The 21655-nt window shown below is 38.4% G+C and overlaps 1 pseudogene; it reads right to left on the bottom strand.

Annotated features, from left to right (window-relative positions):
• Window positions 1–8308: 8308 nt before the first annotated feature.
• LOC136794376 (zinc finger protein 547-like) lies at window positions 8309–13738 on the bottom strand (annotated as a pseudogene).
• Window positions 13739–21655: the final 7917 nt, after the last annotated feature.

Genomic DNA, 21655 nt, shown 5'->3' with positions numbered 1-21655 from the left:
TAATTTATTCAACATTTGAACTTTACAAGTGGTGCTGTGATAATCAGTCTTGCACATTTTTTTTTTCATTTTTTGCCAGTGTGTTTTTCAGATAGATCTCTGAAAGTAGAACTGCACACTCCACTGGTAAAATGCATGTGTTCATTTTGCTAGGTATTGCCAAACCAGCTAGATCTGAGAGTGTTTTCTTTCCCACAGCCTCACAAAAAGAATATGCTGTCAAATTTTCAGGTTTTTCCATCTGATAGTAGATAAATGAATATTCCAATGAGTTTCAGTTTGCAATTTTCTTATTATGAGAAAGCTGAACAGTTTTCTAATCATGAAAGGCTTGAGGTCAATTTCTAAGGTTAAGGTCCATTGCACTTCCTTTTTCTGTGTACTATGTATTTATTTTATAATGTTGTAGCATTTATCTTCTTTGTTTTCAGGAGTTTTATATATTAGGGATATCAACTCTTTGTCATGTAAGTTGCCATTATTTCCCGGTTTTTCATTTATCCTTTTTCTTTGCTTAAGTGTGTTTTGGTATACAAGAAATTTTATTGTTAGAATTTTATGTAATTAAGTTAAATTAAAATATTTTGTTGATTTTGGACTTTGTATCATAATCAGTAAGATTTTCTCTGCTTCCAAATTGTGGAGAAAACTGTTCATTTCTACTACCTGTACATTTCTTCTACTACCTGTATAATTTCACCTCTTTACATTCAGTTCTCTAATGCAGTTAGGGTTTATAAATTGTAATTAATCCAATTTTACTGTTTTTTTTTTCCTATAAGGACCTTCAGTTTCATCAACACCTCCTATTAAAAAGAGTAATTTTCTCCTGAGATTTGAGATGCTGCCATTACTCTGTTTGGAATTTCATATACAACTAGGCTATTTCTGGATTATCTATTCTGATCTATCCAGCTGTTTCTCTACTGATACATTGATACCAGACTTTTTTAATTGCAGAGGTTTTATAGTATGCATCAGTGTTTAGTGGGGCTATACCCCTATCAATGCAGTGATTTTTTTTCTAGTGAGCTTTTTTTTTTTTTTGACTCCTTGCTTGTTTTTTTCCCAAATGAATTTTATAATCAGTTTAGTTCCAAAAATATAAAACATCGACAACAAAACTGGTAAATAAGAATTGCATTAAGTTTATAAATTAGCATAGAGAAAACCAATATCTTTATGATGTTCAGTCTTCCTATCCAAGAATATCATGTTATTTATTTATTTATTCAAGTCTAAATATATGCCTTTCAAGAATGTTTTATGGTTTTATAAGTTTTGGACATTGTTTTTTTAAAATTTAAAATTTGTTTATATCTTTATTGGATTACAATTGCTTTACAATGTTGTGTTAGTTTCTGCTGTACAACAAAGTGAATCAGCTATATGTATACCTCTATCCCCTCCCTCATGAGCTTCCCTCGTATACCCTCCCCATCCTACCCCTCTAGGTGGTCACAAAGCACCAAGCTGATCTCCCTGTGCTCTACCACAGCTTCCCACTAGCTATCTGTTTTACACATGGTAGTGTATATATGTCAGTGCTACTCTCTCAATTCTGTTTATGCTATTTTAAGTGGCAAACATAAAAATAAAATCGATTATTTCCCTTGTATGTAAGATTCTAGTTCTTAAATTGATGTATATACATTTTGTTATACAGTTCATTATACTAAGGTAGTGACCATCAATTCCTATATTTAAGAATGTTTAATATGAATGGGTATTGTATTTTGTAAAATGTCTTTTTTAATGTAAATGTACTTTCTTTTTCTAGAAATATTTGCTTTGCTTAACTTCCAAAACCTATTTCATTTCTCCTCCTGCCAAAAAAGGTTTTTCCTTTCTTCCAAGCCCTAAAATCTGTGTTCTTCAAAGTTGGGATAATTTGGAACTCATTCCTCTATCATCTTGCCTATCTGCTCTCTCTCCTTAAGGGATCTTGTCCAGGCTCCTGTCCAGGCATCTATACAGTGATAACTATCAAATAATTATCTGGAAGCCTTAGATTAATATATCCATCTACTTACACATCTTCTTCCCTTACATATCTAATAGCTATTTTTAACTAGACTAAATTCTCGACTTTCTTCATCTCAGAACTGCTTCTCACCCCAGTGTCCTCCTCTCAGTTATATTTCAACAAACACTTAGATGGGGCATACTATGTTCCAGACACTATTCTAAGTGATTTATTAACTATTAACTCATCTAACACCCATAATAACTCTGTGAGGTAGTTACTATTACCATGCTTATTTTATCAGTGGGGAGACGGAGGCATGGAGAACTCAAATGGCTTGTCCAGTATTCCAGTTAGTAACAGAAAGCTCTAAGGTTAGTGGGCAGTTTGACTGCAGAGTGCTTTTTACCATCATACAATGAATTCTTCTGCTTGTCCAGGCCAGTGAACTTGGAGTTATCCTTGACTCTTCTGTTCCTTTGGAACCCCACAAATACTGTACTACCAAATCTAATGACTCTTTCATCAAGATAGATCCAGAATCTGAACACTCTTTACCTCATTCATTCTGAACACCTTGAGTTAAACCACCATAATTTCTTGCCAATAATATTAAAATTAAATATTAAAATATTAAAATAAACTAGTTCCCCGCCTCTTACACTTTTTGCTTCTATAGTATGTTCTCCACATGGCTTCTATTGTCCTATTTAAAACATACATGAGATCTCGTATGCTCTCTGCTCAAAACCCTCATGGTCTTCCCAAATTGAATAGCAGAAGCCCAAAGTTTCTAAAATGACTTGTCTCCTACTTGACCCAGCCTTGTTAATCTCATCATGCTTTATATGGCATCCTTATGGTGCCTTGAATACACCAACTACTCTCTCAACTCAGAGCCTTAAGGCTGGTTTACCCGCTGTCCAGTACACCCTACCCTCTCCCTAGATGTCTGCATTTTGCTTTCAAATTCCTTTCAATTCTATACTCATAGGTCATCTTCTGAAAAAGATCTTTCTTAAATATCTTTTATTAAAATAAAAATTTCACTCATCAATCTCAGCTGCTTTTTTAAAAATAGCATTAAGCATCATTCGAAATATATATGTATATTTTATATATATAAAATATATATAATTTATTTGCAACATATCCCAATTAGGGATTTTAAGTGTTTGGTTTTTTTTTTTTTTTTTTTTTTTGCGGTACGCGGGCCTCTCACTGTTGTGGCCTCTCCCGTTGCAGAGTACAGGCTCCGGACGTTTTTTTTTTTTTTTTTTTTTTGCGGTACGCGGGCCTCTCACTGTTGTGGCCTCTCCCGTTGCAGAGTACAGGCTCCGGACGCGCAGGCTCAGCGGCCATAGCTCAAGGGGCCCAGCCGCTCCGCGGCATGTGGGATCTTCCCGGACCAGGGCACGAACCCGTGTCCCCTGAATCGGCAGGCGGACTTTCAACCACTGCACCACCAGGGAAGCCCTCGGAATTCTAAGTTTTTTACTGTTAGATCTTCAGTACCTGAAAAGGTACCTGGGAACCAAATAAGTGCTCAGTAATTATTAGCTGAATGTATAAGTAAGTAATATGCTTGGTTCCCTTAGCTTAATTGATTAATAGCTCTTCTCATGGAGCATTCCACAGTGCTAATGTTCCGTGGAGCACTATTTAGGAAACTGAGTTAAGTATTAGACATGGTGTTTTATTTGAACTTGAGGGGAAGCTTACCAGTTTCTATTTTGCTTTGATTGTTGACTAGCTAAATGATGATATTGAATTAAGCCAGTTTTCTCCTGCCTCTGTTTACTTGTGTCCCAACTGCATCTAGAATATATTCCTTTAACTTTATCCAAACTCAACCTCTGTGTGTTTTACAGAATAGATATCCCTCAAATATAGGTCTCCTATTCTTTTCTGCTTATCTTCAACATATTCACCAGGATTGGCTGATAGATTTCAACTTGTCATCCAACTCATAGATTCATTTGAGGCCAAGAAGAATTAAAGTGTTGCCGTAGTTTAAGTGGCTCAGTCAGGGCTCAGGTAGAGTGTCTTTGATAAGTCAAGATTGCCTAGGGTCAGAAAGGGTGAGTGACAATGAGTGACACACATCTTTCATGTTTGAATTACAAGGTAAGTTCCTGAGAGAAATTAATTTATTCACTTTAAAAAATCTATTTACTATCTAACATAAAATACTGTTAGTATATTGCCTATAATAGATACTCCATACATATTTGTTGTTTGCATGATTATTCTGTGAATGATAAAGAAACATTTATTTGTATCCTGAGCATGAATCTCATCCCTCTGTTTCCTAGGCAAATTTTTCCTTTGTAAGAGTAAAAAGATCATTAATTCCTAATATATTCTAGATAAATCTTTCTGTGGCACCCAAATGTCACCTGTCTATATATCATGAAATAGAGTTCTACAAGTTATCATATGAGAGAAAAGCCTCTCTTTTATCTGTATACCTTTCTTGTGCAAAATAAAAATAATTTATATTTTTTTGGGGGGGTAACAAGTGTTATAATACTCCTCAAAATAATTTATAAAACACTGCTAACATCCAGTAGCTCACTGTGAATTCTTGTTGAACTCAATAGAAGTCCACTTATCATTTTCCTAACTGATAAAATCATGCTGCTGACAGGAATAAGAAAAGATACAAGTGAAGAGTTTACAATGCCTAATTTTTAAAAGAAAGTTTCCCAGCAGGTTACCTCATTATCAAAACAAAAACACACTGTACCAAACAATACAGATACATGATGATGTTTCACTATATTTCCAATAGTCAGTACTTGACCTCTAGGGTAGTGATTTGAAGCAAGTGAAAAGCACTCAATTTCAAAGCATTTACAAAACTTCATCATGAAATCAGACTTCTTTGTGTATGTGTATGTAATTGTTTCTTCTCTGGGTTCTCAGCCTGCTTGTTATTTTTGATGTTTTTTTTTTAAACAAAATCCATTTAAGCAAGCATAGCCGTATTTACAGACCTTGTTTCTATAGTCTCTGGGGGTCTAATTGTTCTTACCTCAAAAAGAAAATAAATCATGCACCACCATCAATGAATGCCTGAACAATGGTTGGTAATTATATTTTTACCATTTCTCCTTTTTATTAAGTCCATCAATCCATCAGATCTGTCAGCTTAGCCATTAGGAACCTGATCTAGAAGCTTTCATCTCTAGATAAGAAAATTCATGAGTGTGGTGGTATTTGGCTGGCAGCAGGGTGTAGTGCAGGCCTGAATCAAGTGAGCTGTGAGAAGCATAAGGAATTTGATGTTAGTCATATCTGATAAAGCTAGCTTCAAATCCCAGCTTTGTTATTTATTACATGAGGTAACTTCTTCAGTCTCAGTTTCTTTATCCATAAAATGGAGAGAAAGGTAGGTAGCTTATATAATTGTTATTTCTAAAGGAATGCTTGGCATGTTAGAAGGAAATCTGTAGACAGATATAAGCTAATTGCATTCTAATTTAAATAAATAGTTTGCCTTGTTTTAATATGCTACCATTTTTGTATCAAGTTATCAGTACCTCCTCCATGTTCTCTTCTAGTACTGTGATGTGCAGAAATAAGCATAGAGAAGTCTACACATAAAGCATTACAGGAATGCTTGACTATTAGAATATCTTTATTGCTTTTTAATTAATTCTTCACATATGCCATGAAAATGTTCTTTCACATATGTAAATCAAACTATGTCACCTACTTGCTCAGAATTATTCAGTGGTTCCCATTCATCCATGCTAAAGAATATATACTCACTGAAAATCTAACTACAAATTTCTACTCCTCTCTCATTTCAGCATCATATTCCAGCAACATTGCTTTCTGATAAACTCATCTACCTCAGATTCAACTCTCATGAAGTCTCTTCTGACATACTAGGCAAATATGTTTTTCTTTTATACTCTTACTCCATTTAAAGCAATTGATATCTTGTAAACAAGCATCTGTATGAGTGCATGAAATGTGACTCTAAGACCCAGTGATGGGATGGTCACAGATGCAACTCATGAGGGTTGCCTAATTTGCAAAACTAGGGCCAAATGGGTAAGCTTAGTAGAACCAACCTTGCTGCACTAATAACATCTAAGGGGGAATAACACCTTGGGTATAGCTAGTTTACATACAGCTAATCATAAACTCCTAAGTGTGTGGGCCTTGTCTTTCATGGTTATATACTTAGCACCTGTAGGCAGACAATAAGATACATCTCAATGCTTTTAAAACAGTAAATATTCAAAATACTGACCATACCAACCAAGTATTTGTGAGGAACACAGGGGAACTGGAATGCTCCCATACTGTCAATAGGAATGCGTTTGGGTACAGTCATTCATTTTAGAATACAAAACCATATGTTCATATAAAGGATTTTATGTACATGTTCATAGTAAGTTTATCTGTGAGAGACAAACTGGAAACCACAAAACGCCATCCTTTAGCAGATGAATACCAGTGAAATAATGGTATATCCAAACAGTATGTTTATCAGGAGAAAAGTGAATTATTCAGATCGGCAACTTAGATGATTTTCAAAGTAACTATCCATGGAGATAAAATAAGACAAGCACAAAAGTAAACATTAAGGCTCCAATGATATAAAAGTCTAGAAAACACTAACTAATTAAATGGGAGAAAAGTCAGTCAATAGTAGTTGCCTGAAAGTCCTGGGAGAGATGTCAGAAGGTAGATATGGCAGTGATGGATGTTTGTTATGAAGATGGTTCCATGGCTTTACAAGTATTAAAACTTACCAAGCTGTGCATTTTAGGTATGTTCTGTTCAGTGCATAACAACTATACAGCTAATTAAATTTCAATAGAAATTGGCTTCACATAAAAATCTTAATCTCTTTGCTAAATCTCCTTTTCAATAGAACTCTGACAACCACACATTAACCCCATCACCTCTCCTTGCCCATGGGAGGGAATCTGTAGCAGTAGCTGTGAACACTGGTGAGCAGTGAAAGGTGTTTCCACTTAAGTTATCCAGAAACTCTGCCTGGGTCCTAAAATTCACATGCCTGAACTACACGATTTCCACTCTCATTCCCCATTGTTTTCACTGTGCAGCAATGGCCTTGAGATAAACTATTTGCAGATGCTATGTGATTCCTAAAACCTTTACATTATTCAGTCTGACACTGACTGGGGGCTCAGGAGGAGAGAAACAGCTCTGGAACTCCTGAGAATGTCTTCAAAAACCTTATCCTGAACAGTCACAGTCACTGGAACATTTGTGGATGAAACTTTAGAAAAGCCTCATCCCTTCTTGTTTGTTTGTCTCTCACTCCCGATTAATTCCATGAGTGATTCTGTATGAAATATCGTTCCCACCTGATATTCAAAATACTGACCATACCAACCAAGTATTTGTGAGGAACAGGAACACCAGCCTACCACGTTGTGCACATTATGGCACATGGCTCTTTTCCAGCTGGACCTAGAGAATTTCTTCCCTTTAACAGTACTGGGGGCATGATGTGACCTCCCATGTGAAAAAGAGAACCATTCATGCTGCTCCAAAAATCACTGGTGGTTCTCAAAACTGTCCTCTTCTCAGGGTGACCTCAGGAGCCACCAAAAATCCTGACATTCAAGACTCAACATTAGTGCCACAGAGTCCTGCAGTCTACCCTAGGTGGCCTTGGACAACAAATTGGACCGAAACTGGAGTGAAAACTATTCTCTTCCATGATGCTAACCTCACTGAGGTATACGAAGTTTGGAACACTCACAAAACCTGTTCTTCATCATCCTGACAGTCTAATTTGGTTCTCAACACCAGTCTGACAGTGAACAAACCCTAAGATGAAAGGTGGCTTAAATAATAGTCTTTATTATGGTATAGAGCAGAGCAAACTGAGGCAGATAGTTCCCAAACAGAGTGACCTGGACCTAGAAAAACCGATCCTGATCATGATATGAGACAATGCCATCAAAGAAGTTGAAGCTCTGTGAGCCACCAGCAAAACCCAGACTGGATTCCCATAGTCAAAGCTGCTTTGGTCCTGAAAGGACCAAAAAAGAATGACAACACCCAAGTGCTCAGGCTATTCATGCATTTCTAAGGGGATAAGAGAGCACAAAGGTCTACCTATCCTGATCACACTGAGGTGACTGGTGCCAGGTATGGGGATCTGCCACTTGGGAGAGGTAAGAAACTCACAGTGACATTATGTCAGAAAGTACAGCATAGCTCCTTAAAAGCTTCCTACGAACCTGGTACTCATAGGCAATCTGCACACTAGGGCTATTCAGATGTATGGCATTCAACTTCCAGCTGATGACTCCCTCACAGAGCCTATTCAGTATGATGTATTAACTAAGGAGACAGCTCATTCACTGCTCTCCTCATCTCATTTGAAGGCCTTTCTCCAGTATGAACTTTCTGGTGATGAATGAGGTTAGACCTTCAGCTGAAAGCTTTCTTACATTCACTGCACTCATAGTGTCTGTCTGGGCTGTTAAGTTTCTGGTGCTCAGTTAGAGCAGACCTTTGACAGAAAACGTTTCCACATTGCCTGCACTGCTGAGCCCTTTCTGTGATGTGAACTTCGTGGCGTTGAGTAAGCTGGGTGCTTTGGCTAAAAAATTCTATTCTTCACATTTAGTGCACTCATGTTTTTTTTCCATTGTGAGCTCTGGTGCTTAATAGGAGTAGAGCTTTGGCTAAAACGTTTCCCACATTCACTGGACTTATAAGCCTTTGCTCCAGTGTGAACTCACTGGTGTGAAATGAGACTAGAGTTTTGGCTGAATTGGTTCCCACATTCACTGCACTCATAAGTCTTTGCTACAGTGTGAATTTTCTGATGGACTTTAAGGTGGGAGCTTCATCTAAAGAACTTTCCACATTCACTACACTCATAAGGCCTTTCCCCGGTGTGAATTCTTCTAAGTTTAATGAGACTGGAGATGTACCTAAAGACTTTCCCACATTCACTGCACTCATAGGGCCTCTCTCCAGTGTGGACTCTCTGGTGCTGAACAAGTTTGCTTTTAGTGGTGAAGGTTTTCCCACATTCACTGCTCTCATAAGGCTTGGCTCCATTGTGAATTCTCTGGTGCACAATAAGTTGAGAGCTTTGGCTAAAGAACTTCCCATATTCTCTACACTCATAAGGCCTTTCCCCTGTGTGAATTCTTCTATGAGTAATGAGGCTGGAGTTGCATCTAAAGACTTTACCACATTCACTGCACCCATAAGGCCTTTCACCATTGTGGATTCTCTGGTGCTTAAATAGTATGGGTTTACAGGTGAAGGTTTTCCCACATTTGCAGCACTCAAAAGGCCTCTCTCCAATGTGGACTCTCTGGTGCTGAGCAAGCCTGGACTTCTGGCAGAAGGCTTTCCCACATTTGTGGCACTTATACTGCCTTTGTCCATTGTGAGAGGCCTCCATACACTCGGTGTCCTTTTGTGGAGTGACCTGGTGCTGGAGAAGGCCAGAGGTACCAGGGAAATCCTTCCCAGGCTCCTGGCATGTGAAAGACTTCTTGCGTGCACTGACTGTGTGGCTCTTCATAAAGGTCTTACCCACGTCTCTTCTAAAGAGTTTCTCTCCACTGTGCTGGTGAAAGTTCACACCTGCCCCACACAGTTTCTGACTGGGGTTTGTGCCAAGGTCCTCAGCTAGATGCAAACCACCTAAGTACAGGCAGAACCTCTGCCAGGGATAGGACTTCAGGGTGGACAGGTCTGTCTTTGAAGTATTTATTGGTGGCACTTCTACAGAAACTTTCTGCTCAGAAAGTGTCTCCTCATCCTCTGCTCTATGCCAACACCCAGGTGAAAGACACAGGAGGGGGTGGAACACACAGAGGAGCTGGGGTCCACAACTCACTCCTCTGGGAATGGTTTTCACCAGGGCCTTGGCTGCTGGTGACATGTGTGCTGTGTGGAAAGGTGTGTCCAGGCACAGGAAAATCTGACTGTCACTGAGTAGCTGTGTTCAAGGACTATTTTAAGGATAGGTGGGGAATTCATGACACATTAATCTAGGCCAGTATTGGGGAGCACATCAGAGTGAGGATGGAGAAGATCACTAAAAAGGGGAAGACAGACAGGTGAGGGATAATCCTGGGTTTGAATTCAGAATTGAAATGACGGAAGGAGCAAAGTATCAAGAATGGGTAGGAAAGATAGAAATGAGGTACACAGTCACTGCCCTTGGCCCTAAAACATTGTGGGGCACAGGATGTGTTCCTGATATGATCTGAACCCAGCCATGATATCACTTCTTCCTCCTGATGCCAATCACCAAGGCAGGTCCCACTTTGGGTCTCTCTAGCTGTGCCTGGAGTCATGTCCACTCTGTCACATACCCAGGGTTCACCTCCCAGCTGCAGTTGGAAAACAACATGGGACCTAAAAGATGAAAGCCTCAGCCTTGGCAACCACAGCACAGCCGACAAGGAAGCAGTAATAGAGATGTCACTGTCTAGCCAATGATGCAACAAGTGGCAAAGGTCTCCAGGATCACATCACGGTACAGGAGTGTCTGGGCCTCATCAAGAAGCCTCCATTCCTCCTGGGAAAAAGTACACAGCCACGTCCTCAAAGGCCACAGAGCCCAGTGCAGGGTTCATAAGTGGTTCTGCTGAACGTGGAACCTGAATCGGACCCATCAGCGCAGGCCTCCCAGCACAGTCTGTGGGCGAAGCAGTGGCCCAGGCCCGGCGGCCCCTGTCTCAGCCCCGAGACAGAGTCAGGGCGGATGGCACCCACACCGAGCCTCAGACCCCCCTCAGAGAAGCCAGCACAGCGCCCTCCCGGCTCCCTGACCTCACGCCGGCCCAGGGCTGCGAAGCTCACCACCGGTAAACAGACCCGAGTTTACAAAACATCTCCCACCGTCCACGCTGGAAAAACCTCCCACCTTGCTTATTTTTAATGTAAGTCCTATTTAAATGGACAAAATGTAAAAAAAATTCATATATGCACACTCTGTATGTAATCAAAGAATTTTACATGTAAACAAGTAGTTGATGAAAGTACAGCATATGGTCTCAATGACACTTTGCTACAGAGTGAGAACTTATAAGGCCTGTCATCTCTAAGATTGCATTCCCAATGTGTTAATAGAATAAGGTTCAGTATAACACGGACTTGAAACCGTAATGACCTGGAAATGTGGTTTCAAAATAATTTTCCTCCATTTAATAGAGTAAACTTTGGATTTCCAATGGATCAAATAGCAGATCTCTTTCAATTTTTGTTTCCTTCCCGGGTATCAAGGTCCTTGCCAGTCTGTGTGTGTCTGTGTGTTGGTTACTAGGTATATTTCAGGAGGTCATCTCTAGCCTGCTCAGGTTTGTATGTTTCTTTCTCTAGAGTGTCCCAAATAAATACTATCAGGATTAGGGGCCTTCCCCATGGTTATTGATGTCTTATTGGGATTGAGGTGCCCTAGGTTTAAATTGACTTGGAATTAACCTCTTGGTGTGTTGATAAGCCATGACCCTCAGTGGAACCCGGAGCCTTTGTTTTTACAAAGTAATTTGTAAAAAACTGTAATTTTACAGTTACCCGTTAGGGTATGGTGTCTTCTAGTTCTTTAATAGGGATAGGGATGAAACATTTGTGTCATGGAGTGCCGTAGGTGTTTTCTTCTATAACCTTAAATATCAGGGTCTTTTTTGGTGACAGAGGCAGGGGCAACAGTGGTAGAAATATGTAAGGCCTCCTAGGATCCCAGTTAGGATATCTGGTTTGGGGAGTATGGACGACTTCTTTCACATTAGTGACTACTTGCTGGGCTCATATGTGGCACAGGGGATCAGTCTATCTACTGAGTTCCACAAAATGGAGAACAATACCTTATTGAAACAAATAACCGTGGTCACAGGATGAGGGTCATTCTCCTGAGTCTATAATAATCATGGCTTATGCTGGAATAAAAACACATGACTCAATACAAGACACAGGGAACCCAAGACACAAGGTACAGGCTGAGACACACAGCCCAGCTCACCAGCAGGCGGCAGAGCCAGTTTGCAAGTCAAAGAAGGAGAAGACAATCCTACAGGTGACGGTGGTTCAGCTCCTAATCATTCTGCTCACAGCATTGTGGAGGGTGGGATCAACCTTTCTTCCCGCAAATTGCTTCAGATGTCAAGACAGATGATGTCACACATGCATGGAGAGGATATGAAAAGGTTTATTTCACACAAAATAGGGCAGGGCAGGTACAGACGCTTGTCTGGAGTGCCTTGAGCTATGTGGAGGTAATAGCTTTGGTTTGTATTGTGGTTAAGGGATGGGGCTGAAGGGAACATTCTCACGTGTGGATGAGGGTTTGCATGCTTTGATCTTACCTCTGGGTGCCACAGGAAGGAACACCAGACTTCCTTACATGGGGCAAGAAGGGATAAAGGAGGGCTGGGTCCTAAAAGCTGTCAGAAGCCAAACATCAAAAATGGAGTCAGACTCTTTAGGACACGAGTTGATCATTTAATGAAACTTTTGATTTGCAATATTTCCTCAGATTGTCCACCAATGATTTTCTCCTTTTCTTTCTGCTTCTCCAAACTCAAAAAGCAACTGATAAAACACAATGATATGCTTCTCTCTCAATTTCTGTCCATATTACATATAAGAATGAAATCAGTTTCCCAAACTTTAGTTACAATTACCTGTTCAGTGTTTTTCTTCACCACTCAATTATAAGCTCCCAGAAATGGCATTTGGTTACCAACCACTGTCATATGGTTGGTATCCAAAAAGATTCATTAAATGAATTATGGATATAGCATATTTTAGTTACTCACTACATGGAAAAGTACCTAAGTGAATTTGACTCGAGAATGAAGAATACTCTCTTAAAAATCAATAAAACACAATGCAATAACAAAACATAGTTTTGCTCTTTATATCCTATGTTGTCTTTGACAAGGCATTTAATATCTTCAAACCTCATTTTCCTAATCTGCAAAATGAGGAAGTACTTTCTCCGAAAACCTGTGAACATTTTTGTCCAAGATTTTTTCTCTGGAGGGAATCCAAATGATAAATTGTTGCTTAAATATTAATTGAACTTTGTCATTCCTTCACCTGAAGAGTCATCTTCTATTGATAAGTAATGATAACAACCTGAGGGTTTTAAGCTCAAAGGGTGGATATACAATACATTGTAAGAGGGGAATAGAATGGCACCCCACCTAAAATTGAGTTCCATACACTTAAATGAGAGGTCCTCTGTGCCCTCTTAAACGGTGCTTCAATATCATCACTTATGCATGTTAACAAACATCACAGAATAATTAGGGAGAGTAGAAATCATTATGTCAGCCCTTCCTATTATAGAACTGTAACCACTCAATATGCAACTGCCTAAAGCAATTGCTGAATGCAGTATATCCAACTGTATCTTCTTCAGAGGCCACATAACCATCTTACTGTAGCCTGTGGGTTTCACACAAGGCCCTTTCCTCAATTAGGATTTAATCACCTTGGAGAGCAGCTGAGAATTTCAATCATTATTTTTTTCCAAGTTCCCATCAATCTTGTCTATTGAAGTAACTTGATTTTTTTTCTTCCTCTACAAGAATGCTAAATCCTCTTGGTGGAGGAAAATGATGGGGGGAAATAAAGTGAAAGAAACTAATTTTTATGGGATATGCAAATGAAACTCCTAAATAATTGTTGTTTTAAACCACTCCATTATACCTGTACCTTAATACCTTGGGGACAGGAAGGAGTCCCTTTAAGGGCCACATTTCTTATTACTTACTGCAGCAATTTGGACCACATTCGCCATTAAGGTCTGAAGTCAACACATACTGTGGTTAAGAGCTAGGGATTTAGAGTCACATGGCTCTGGTTTCAAATCCCAGCTCCACCACTTATGAACCACATAACGTATATTTACTTATCATCCTTGAGACTCAATTTCCTTATACCTAAGAATGGAAAGTAGTAGTAGCTACTTCAGATGAAGACTGAAAGTTAAATGCAGGCAATGATCTCAGGTACCTAGAACAGTTCCTGGCACATAATAATATTTTTAAATGGTAGCTATCTTTTTTGTGAATTTTTGAATTTTATTTTATTTATTTTTTATACAGCAGGTTCTTATTAGTTATCTATTTTATACATATCAGTGTGTACATGTCAATCCCAATCTCCCAGTTCATCCCACCACCATCACCACCACCCCTGCCAATTTCCCCCCTTGGTGTCCATACATTTGTTCTCTACTTCTGTGTCTCAGTTTCTGCCCTGCAAATAAGTTCATCTGTACCATTTTTTCTAGGTTCCACATATATGCGTTAATATATGATATTTGTTTTTCTTTTTCTGACTTCACTCTGTATGACAGTCTCTAGATCTATCCACGTCCCTACAAATGACCCTATTTCATTCCTTTTTATGGCTAGGTAATATTCCATTGTATATATGTACCACATCTTCTTTATCCATTCATCTATCAATGGGCATTTAGGTTGCTTCCATGACCTGGCTATTGTAAATAGTGCTGTAATGAACATTGGGTTGCATGTTTCTTTTTGAATTATAGTCTTCTGTGGGTATATGCCCAGTAGTGGGATTGCTGGATCATATGGTAATTCTATTTTTAGTTTTTTAAGGAACCTCCATATTGTTCTCACAGTGGCTGTATCAATTTACATTCCCACCAGCAGTGCAAGAGGGTTCCCTTTTCTCCACACCCTCTCCAGCATTTGTTGCTTGTAGATTTTCTGATGATGCCCATTCTAACTGGTGTGAGGTGATATCTCACTGTAGTTTTGATTTACATTTCTCTAATAATTAGTGATGTTGAGCAGCTTTTCATGTGCTTCTTGGCCATCTGTATGTCTTCTTTGGAGAAATATCTATTTAGGTTTTCTGCCCATTTTTGGATTTGTTTGTTTGTTTGTTTCTCATTGAGCTGCATGAGCTGTTTATGTATTTTGGAGATTAATCCTTTGTCTGCTGATTCATTTGCACATATTTTCTCCCATTCTGAGGGTTGTATTTTGGTCTTGTTTATGGTATCCTTTGCTGTGCAAAAGCTTTTAACTTTCATTAGGTCAAATTTGCTTATTTTGGTTTTTATTTCCATTACTCTAGGAGGTGGATCAAAAAAGATCTTGCTGTGATTTATGTCAAAGAGTGTTCTTCCTATGTTTTCCTCTAAGAGTTTTTTAATGTCTGGTATTACATTTAGGTCTCAAATCCATTTTGAGTTTATTTTTGTGTATGAGGTTAAGGAGTATTCTAATTTCATTCTTTTACAGATAGCTGTCCAGTTTTCCCAGCACCACTTATTGAGGAGACTGTCTTCTCCATTGTATATCCTTGCCTCCTTTGTCATAGATTAGTTGACCATAGGTGTGTGGGTTTATCTCTGGGCTTTCTATCTTGTTCCATTGATCTATGTTTCTGTTTTTGTGCCAGTACCATATTGTCCTGATTACTGTAGCTTTGTTGTATAGTCTGAAGTCAGGGAGTCTGATTCCTCCAGCTCTGTTTTTTTCTCTCAAGACTGCTTTGGCTATTCGGGATCTTTTGTATCTCCACACACATTTTAAGATATTTTGTTCTAGTTCTGTAAAAAATGCCACTGGTAATTTGATAGGGATTGCATTGAATCTGTAGATTGCTTTGGATAGTATAGTCATTTTCAAAATATTGATTCTTCCAGTCCAAGAACATGGTATATCTCTCCATCTATTGGTATCATCTTTAATTTCTTTCATCAGTGTCTTATAGTTTTCTGCATACAGATCTTTTGTCTCCATAGGTAAGTGTATTCCAAGATATTTTATTCTTTTTGCTGCAATGGTAAATGGGAGTGTTTCCTTAATTTCACTTTCAGACATTTTATCATTAGTATATAGGAATGCAAGAGATTTCTGTGCATTAATTTTGTATTCTGCAACTTTACCAAATTCATTGATTAGCTCTGGTAGTTTTCTAGTGGCAGCTTTAGGATTCTCTATGTATAGTATCATGTCATCTGTAAACAGAGACAGTTTTACTTCTTTTCCGATTTGGATTCTTTGTATTTCTTTTTCTTCTCTGATTGCTGTAGCTAAAAATTCCAAAACTATGTTGAATAATAGTGGTGAGAGTGGGCAACATTGTCTTATTCCTGATCTTAGAGGAAATGCTTTCAGTTTTTCACCATTGACAATGATGTTTGCTGTAGGTTTGTCGTATATGGCCTTTATTGTGTTGAGGTAGGTTCCCTCTATGCCTACTTTCTGGAGAGTTTTTATCATAAATGGGTGTTGAATTTTGTCAAAAGCTTTTTCTGCATCTATTGAGATGATCATATGGATTTTATTCTTCAATTTGTTAATATCATGTATCATATTGATTGATTTGCATATATTGAAGAATCCTTGCATCCCTGAGATAAATCCCACTTGATCATGGTATATGATCCTTTTAATGTGTTGTTGGATTCTGTTTGCTCTTATTTCATTGAGGATTTTTGCATCTATATTCATCAGTGATATTGGTCTGTAATTTTCTTTTTTTGTAGTCTCTTTGTCTAGTTTTGGTATCATGGTGATGGTGGCCTCATAGAATGAGTTTGGGACTGTTCCTTCCTCTGCAATTTTTTGTAAGAGTTTGAGAAAGATGGGTATTAGCTCTTCTCTAAATGTTTGATATAATTCACCTGTGAAGCCATCTGGTCCTGGACTTTTGTTTGTTGGAAGAGTTTTAACCACAGTTTCAATTTCATTACTTGTGATTGGTCTGTTCATATTTTCTCTTCTCAATTTCATTATTTGTGATTTCTCTGTTCATATTTTCTATTTTTTCCTGGTTCAGTCTTGGAAGCTTATACCTTTCTAAGAATTTTCCCATTTTTTCCAGGTTGTCCATTATATTGGCATAGAGTTGCTTGTTATAGTCTCTTATGATGCTTTGTATTTTTGTGGTGTCCATTGTAACTTCTCCTTTTTAATTTCTAATTCTATTAATTTGTCCTCTCCCACTTTTTCTTGATGAGTCTGGCTAAAGGTTTATCAATTTTGTTTATCTCCTCAAAGAACCAACTTTTAGTTTTATTGATCTTTGCTGTTGCTTTCTTTGTTTCTACTTCATTTATTTCTGCTCTGATCTTTATGATTTCTTTCCTTCTACTAACTTTAGGTTTTGTTTGTTCTTTCTCTAGTTCCTTTAGATGTAAGGTTAGATTGTTTATTTGAGATTTTTCTTGTTTTGTGAAGTAGGCTTGTATTGCTATAAACTTCCCTGTTAGAACTGCTTTTGCTGCATCCCATAGGTTTTGGATCATTGTATTTTTGTTGTAATTTGTCTCTAGGTTTTTTTAAATTTCCTCTTTGATTTCTTCAGTGATCTGTTGCTTATATAGTAACATATTCTTTAGCCTCCATTTGTTTCTGTTTTATACGTTTTTTTCCCTATAATTAATTTCTAATTTCATAACATTGTAGTTGGAAAAGATGCTTGATATGATTTCAATTTTCTTAAATTTACCAAGGCTTGATTTCTGACCCAGGATGTGATCTATCCTGAAGAATGTTCCCTGAGCACTGTAGAAGAAAGTGTAATCTGCTGTTTTGGGATGGAATGTCCTGTAATATCAATTAAATCTATCTGGCCTCTTGTGTCATTTAAAGTTTGTGTTTTCTTATTAATTTTCTGTCTGGATGATCTGTCCATTGGTGTATGTGAGGTGTTAATGTCCCCCACTATTATTGTGTTACTGTCAATTTCCTCTTTTAGTTGCCTTATGTATTGAGGTGCTCCTATGTTGGGTACATATATATTTATAATTGTTATATCTTCTTCTTGGATTGATCCCTTGATCATTATGTAGTATCCTTCTTTGTCTCTTATAACATTCTTTATTTGAAAGTCTATTTTATCTGATATGAGTATTGCTACTCCAGCTTTCTTTTGATTTCCATTTTCATGGAATATCTTTTTCCATCCCCTTATTTTCAATCTGTATGTGTCCCTAGGTCTGAAGTGGGTCTCTTGTATACAGCATATATATAGGTCTTGTTTCTGTATCCATACAGTGAGCCTGTGTCTTTTGGTTGGAACATGTAATCCATTCATGTTTACGGTAATTATCAATATGTATGTTTCTGTTATCATTTTCTTAATTGTTATTGGTTTGTTTTTGTAAGTCCTTTTTTTCTCTTGTGTTTCCCACTTAAAGAAACTCCTTTAGCCTTTGTTGTAGAGCTGATTTGGTGGTGCTGTATTCTCTTAACTTCTGCTTGTCTGTAAAGCTTTTGATTTCTCCATCCAATCAGAATGAGATCCTTGCTGGATAGAGTAATCTTGGTTGTAGGTTATTCCCTTTCATCACTTTAAATATATTGTACCACTCCCTTCTGGCTTGTAGAGCTTCTGCTGAGAAATCATCTGTTAACCTCATGGGAGTTCCCTTGTCTGTTATTTGTTGTTTTTCCCTAGTTGCTTTCAATAATTTTTCTTTGTCTTTAATTTTTGTCAGTTTGATTACTGTGTGTCTTGGCATGTTTCTCCTTGGGTTTATCCTGACTAGGATTCTCTCCGTTTCCTGGACTTGGGTGACTATTTCCTTTCCCATGTTAGGGAAGTTTATGACTATAATCTCTTCAAATATTTTCTCAGGTCCTTTCACTCTCTCTTCTCCTTCTGGGACCCCTATAATGCGAATGTTGTTGAGTTTAATGTTGCAGAGGTCTCTTAGGCTGTCTTCATTTCTTTTCATTCTTTTTTCTTTATTCTGTTCTATGGCAGTGAATTCCACCATTTTGTCTTCTAGGTCACTTACCTGTTCTTCTGCCTCAGGTATTCTGCTATTGCTTCCTTCTAGTGTATTTTTTCCATTTCAGTTATTGTATTGTTCATCTCTGTTTGTTTGTTCTTTAATTCTTCTAGGTCTTTGTTAAACATTTCTTGCATCATCTCAATCTTTGCCTCCATTCTCTTTCTGAAGTCCTGGATCATCTTCACTATCATTATTCTGAATTCTTTTTCTGGAAGGTTGTTTATCTCCTCTTCATTTAGTTGTTTTTCTGGAGTTTTATCTTGTTCCTTCATCTGGTACAAAGTCCTCTGCCTTTTCATTTTGTCTATCTTTCTGTGAATGTGGTTTTCCTTCCACAGGCTGCAGAATTGTATTTCTTCTTGCTTTTGCTGTCTGCCCTCTGGTGGATAAGGCTATCTAAGAGGCTTGTGATGGGAGGGACTTGTGGTGGGTAGAGCCGGGTGTTCCTCTGGTGGGCAGAGCTCAGTAAAACTTTAATCTACTTGTCTGCTGATGTGTGGGCTGGGTTCCCTCCCTGTTGGTTGTTTGGCCTGAGGCGACCTAGCACTGGAACCTACCCAGCTCTTTGGTGGGGCTAATGGCAGACTCTGGGAGGGCTCACACCAAGGAGTACTTCCCAGAACTTCTGCTGCCAGTGTCCTTGTCCCCATGGTGAGCCACGGCCACCCCCTGCCTCTGTAGGAGACCCTCCAACACTAGCAGGTAGGTCTGGTTCAGTCTCCTTTGGGGTCACTGCTCCTTCCCCTGGATCCTGATATGCACACTACTTTGTGTGTGCCCTCCAAGAGTGGAGTCTCTGTTTCCCCCAGTCCTGTCAAAGTCCTGCAATCAAATCCCACTAGCCTTTGAAGTCTGATTCTCTAGGAATTCCTCCTCCTGTTGCCGGACCCCGAGGTTGGGAAGACTGACATGGGGCTCAGAACCTTCACTCTAGTGGGTGGTCTTCTCTGGTATAAGTGTTCTCCAGTTTGTGAGTCACCCACCTAGCCATTATGTGATTTGATTTTATTGTGATTGCACCCCTCCTACCGTCTCATTGCAGGTTCTCCTTTGTCTTTGGCTGTGGGGTATCTTTTTTTGGTGAGTTCCAGTGTCTTCCTTTCAATGATTGTTCAGCAGTTAGTTGTGATTCTGGTGCTCTCGCAAGCGGGAGTGAGCGCACATCCTTCTATTCCACCATCCTGAACCAATCTCCCAAGTTCACGCTTTAAAAGTGTACAATTAAGTGATTTTTAGGGTGTTCACAGAATTGCACATCTATCACCAGTTGGTAGCTATCTTTTTTATTTCTTATTCTCTATTACACTTGACACACCTATCTTCAGTACCTCATTAGGTCAAATGAAATAAGATGGATTTTCTGAATATTATCTTCATGGGGGTATCTAGAATTAGTCATCATTCATTTTTTGAAATCATAGAGTTTAGAGAGGTCTACAAACGGAGGCCAAAGTGGGGAGAAACATTGTTTATCTTTGCTTTAATTTTAATCTTTGAATATTTGAAGATTAAATTTTAATTGATTATTAAATACATTTGTTGGCATATAATGGTTAGTCATTCACTATCATTGAATCAAAACATACTTTCCATTAAAAAAATTCTTTGAGATTTCTGTAGGAAAATAATATGAGTTGATGTTCTTAAAATACACTGTCAATACTGTATCTTTTAACCTTAAATTAAGGCTACAAGTATTCTTAGGCAATTATTTTTGGTTCTTTCATTACACTCTAACTGGACATCTATTTGCATTGCCTTGAAATTATGTTTTTTTATATCGTCTTTTACCTCTTCATTCTGAGCTTGTCAAGGTTGGGGAGCACATGCTTCATCTTCGTATCAGATAAGGCCTCAAACAAAAGCCATAATAGGGCTTCCCTGGTGGTGTGGTGGTTGAGAGTCTGCCTGCTGAGGCAGGGGACACGGATTCATGCCCTGGTCCAGGAAGATCCCATGTTCTGCGGAGCACCTGGGCCCGTGAGCCATGGCCACTGAACCTGCATGTCCGGAGCCTATGCTCGCAACAGGAGAGGCCACAGCAGTGAGAGGCCTGCGTACCGAAAAAAAAAAAAAAAAAAAAAAAAAGCCATAATAGATGCTAATCACCCTTTATTGAATGAAGAAACAAACACATGGGTGAATGAATACCCTCTGCTGTCAGCCAATTTAGAACTTTACCCTTGTATTCAAAGGATCCTGGATCTGCCTAATTTTAAAGGCCATCAGAGAAGAGCATTTCACAAAATTTTCTGACTTTGTGTTTAATTCTATATCTATCAAGAAATTTTTTTCTTCTCTAGTTGTAACTGCACATACTTTCAGGACACTTTCTTGAACTTCAGCCTTAGTGTAGGACCACAGAACCCATCCTTGGTAATATAACCCCTCCTTGGTAATACATAGCTCACATGTATTGAGGAGTATTGTCTTTTACTCTCCAACCAAATAGTCATATCACCAATATCACCCATTTTTCTCAACACCTTTTTTCTCATTTCCTCAAGCTATAATAGTAATAATAATTATTATAATTATAAGAAATATATAATAATTAACATATGCTAGGTACTCTTTAAACACTTTGCATGTATCAAATAATTTAATCTTCTCAGCACTCATATGAGAGGTATTATTGCTATCCATGTTTGACATATGGGAAAATTGAGGCAGAGAACATTTAATGATTTGCAAAAGGTCACATAGCTAATAGGTAGCACACCAGGATATAAACCCAGGATGTCTGCTCTTGTCCATTGAGCCTCCAAATTACTTTCCCCAGAGCAAAAACTTCTCTCTCCAGCTTATCATTTCTTTGGGGTTCAATTGTGTGGTATGGGTGCTGTCTATGATAATGCCAAGTCACACATGGTGTCCTTCATTTTGTGAAGGATAAAGTGAAAAAGATATGAGGACTCCTG

This window comes from Kogia breviceps, chromosome 6 (assembly GCF_026419965.1).
Source record: "Kogia breviceps isolate mKogBre1 chromosome 6, mKogBre1 haplotype 1, whole genome shotgun sequence".
Taxonomy (NCBI): Eukaryota; Metazoa; Chordata; class Mammalia; order Artiodactyla; family Physeteridae; genus Kogia; species Kogia breviceps.
This window is presented reverse-complemented; position numbering and strand designations above follow the sequence as displayed.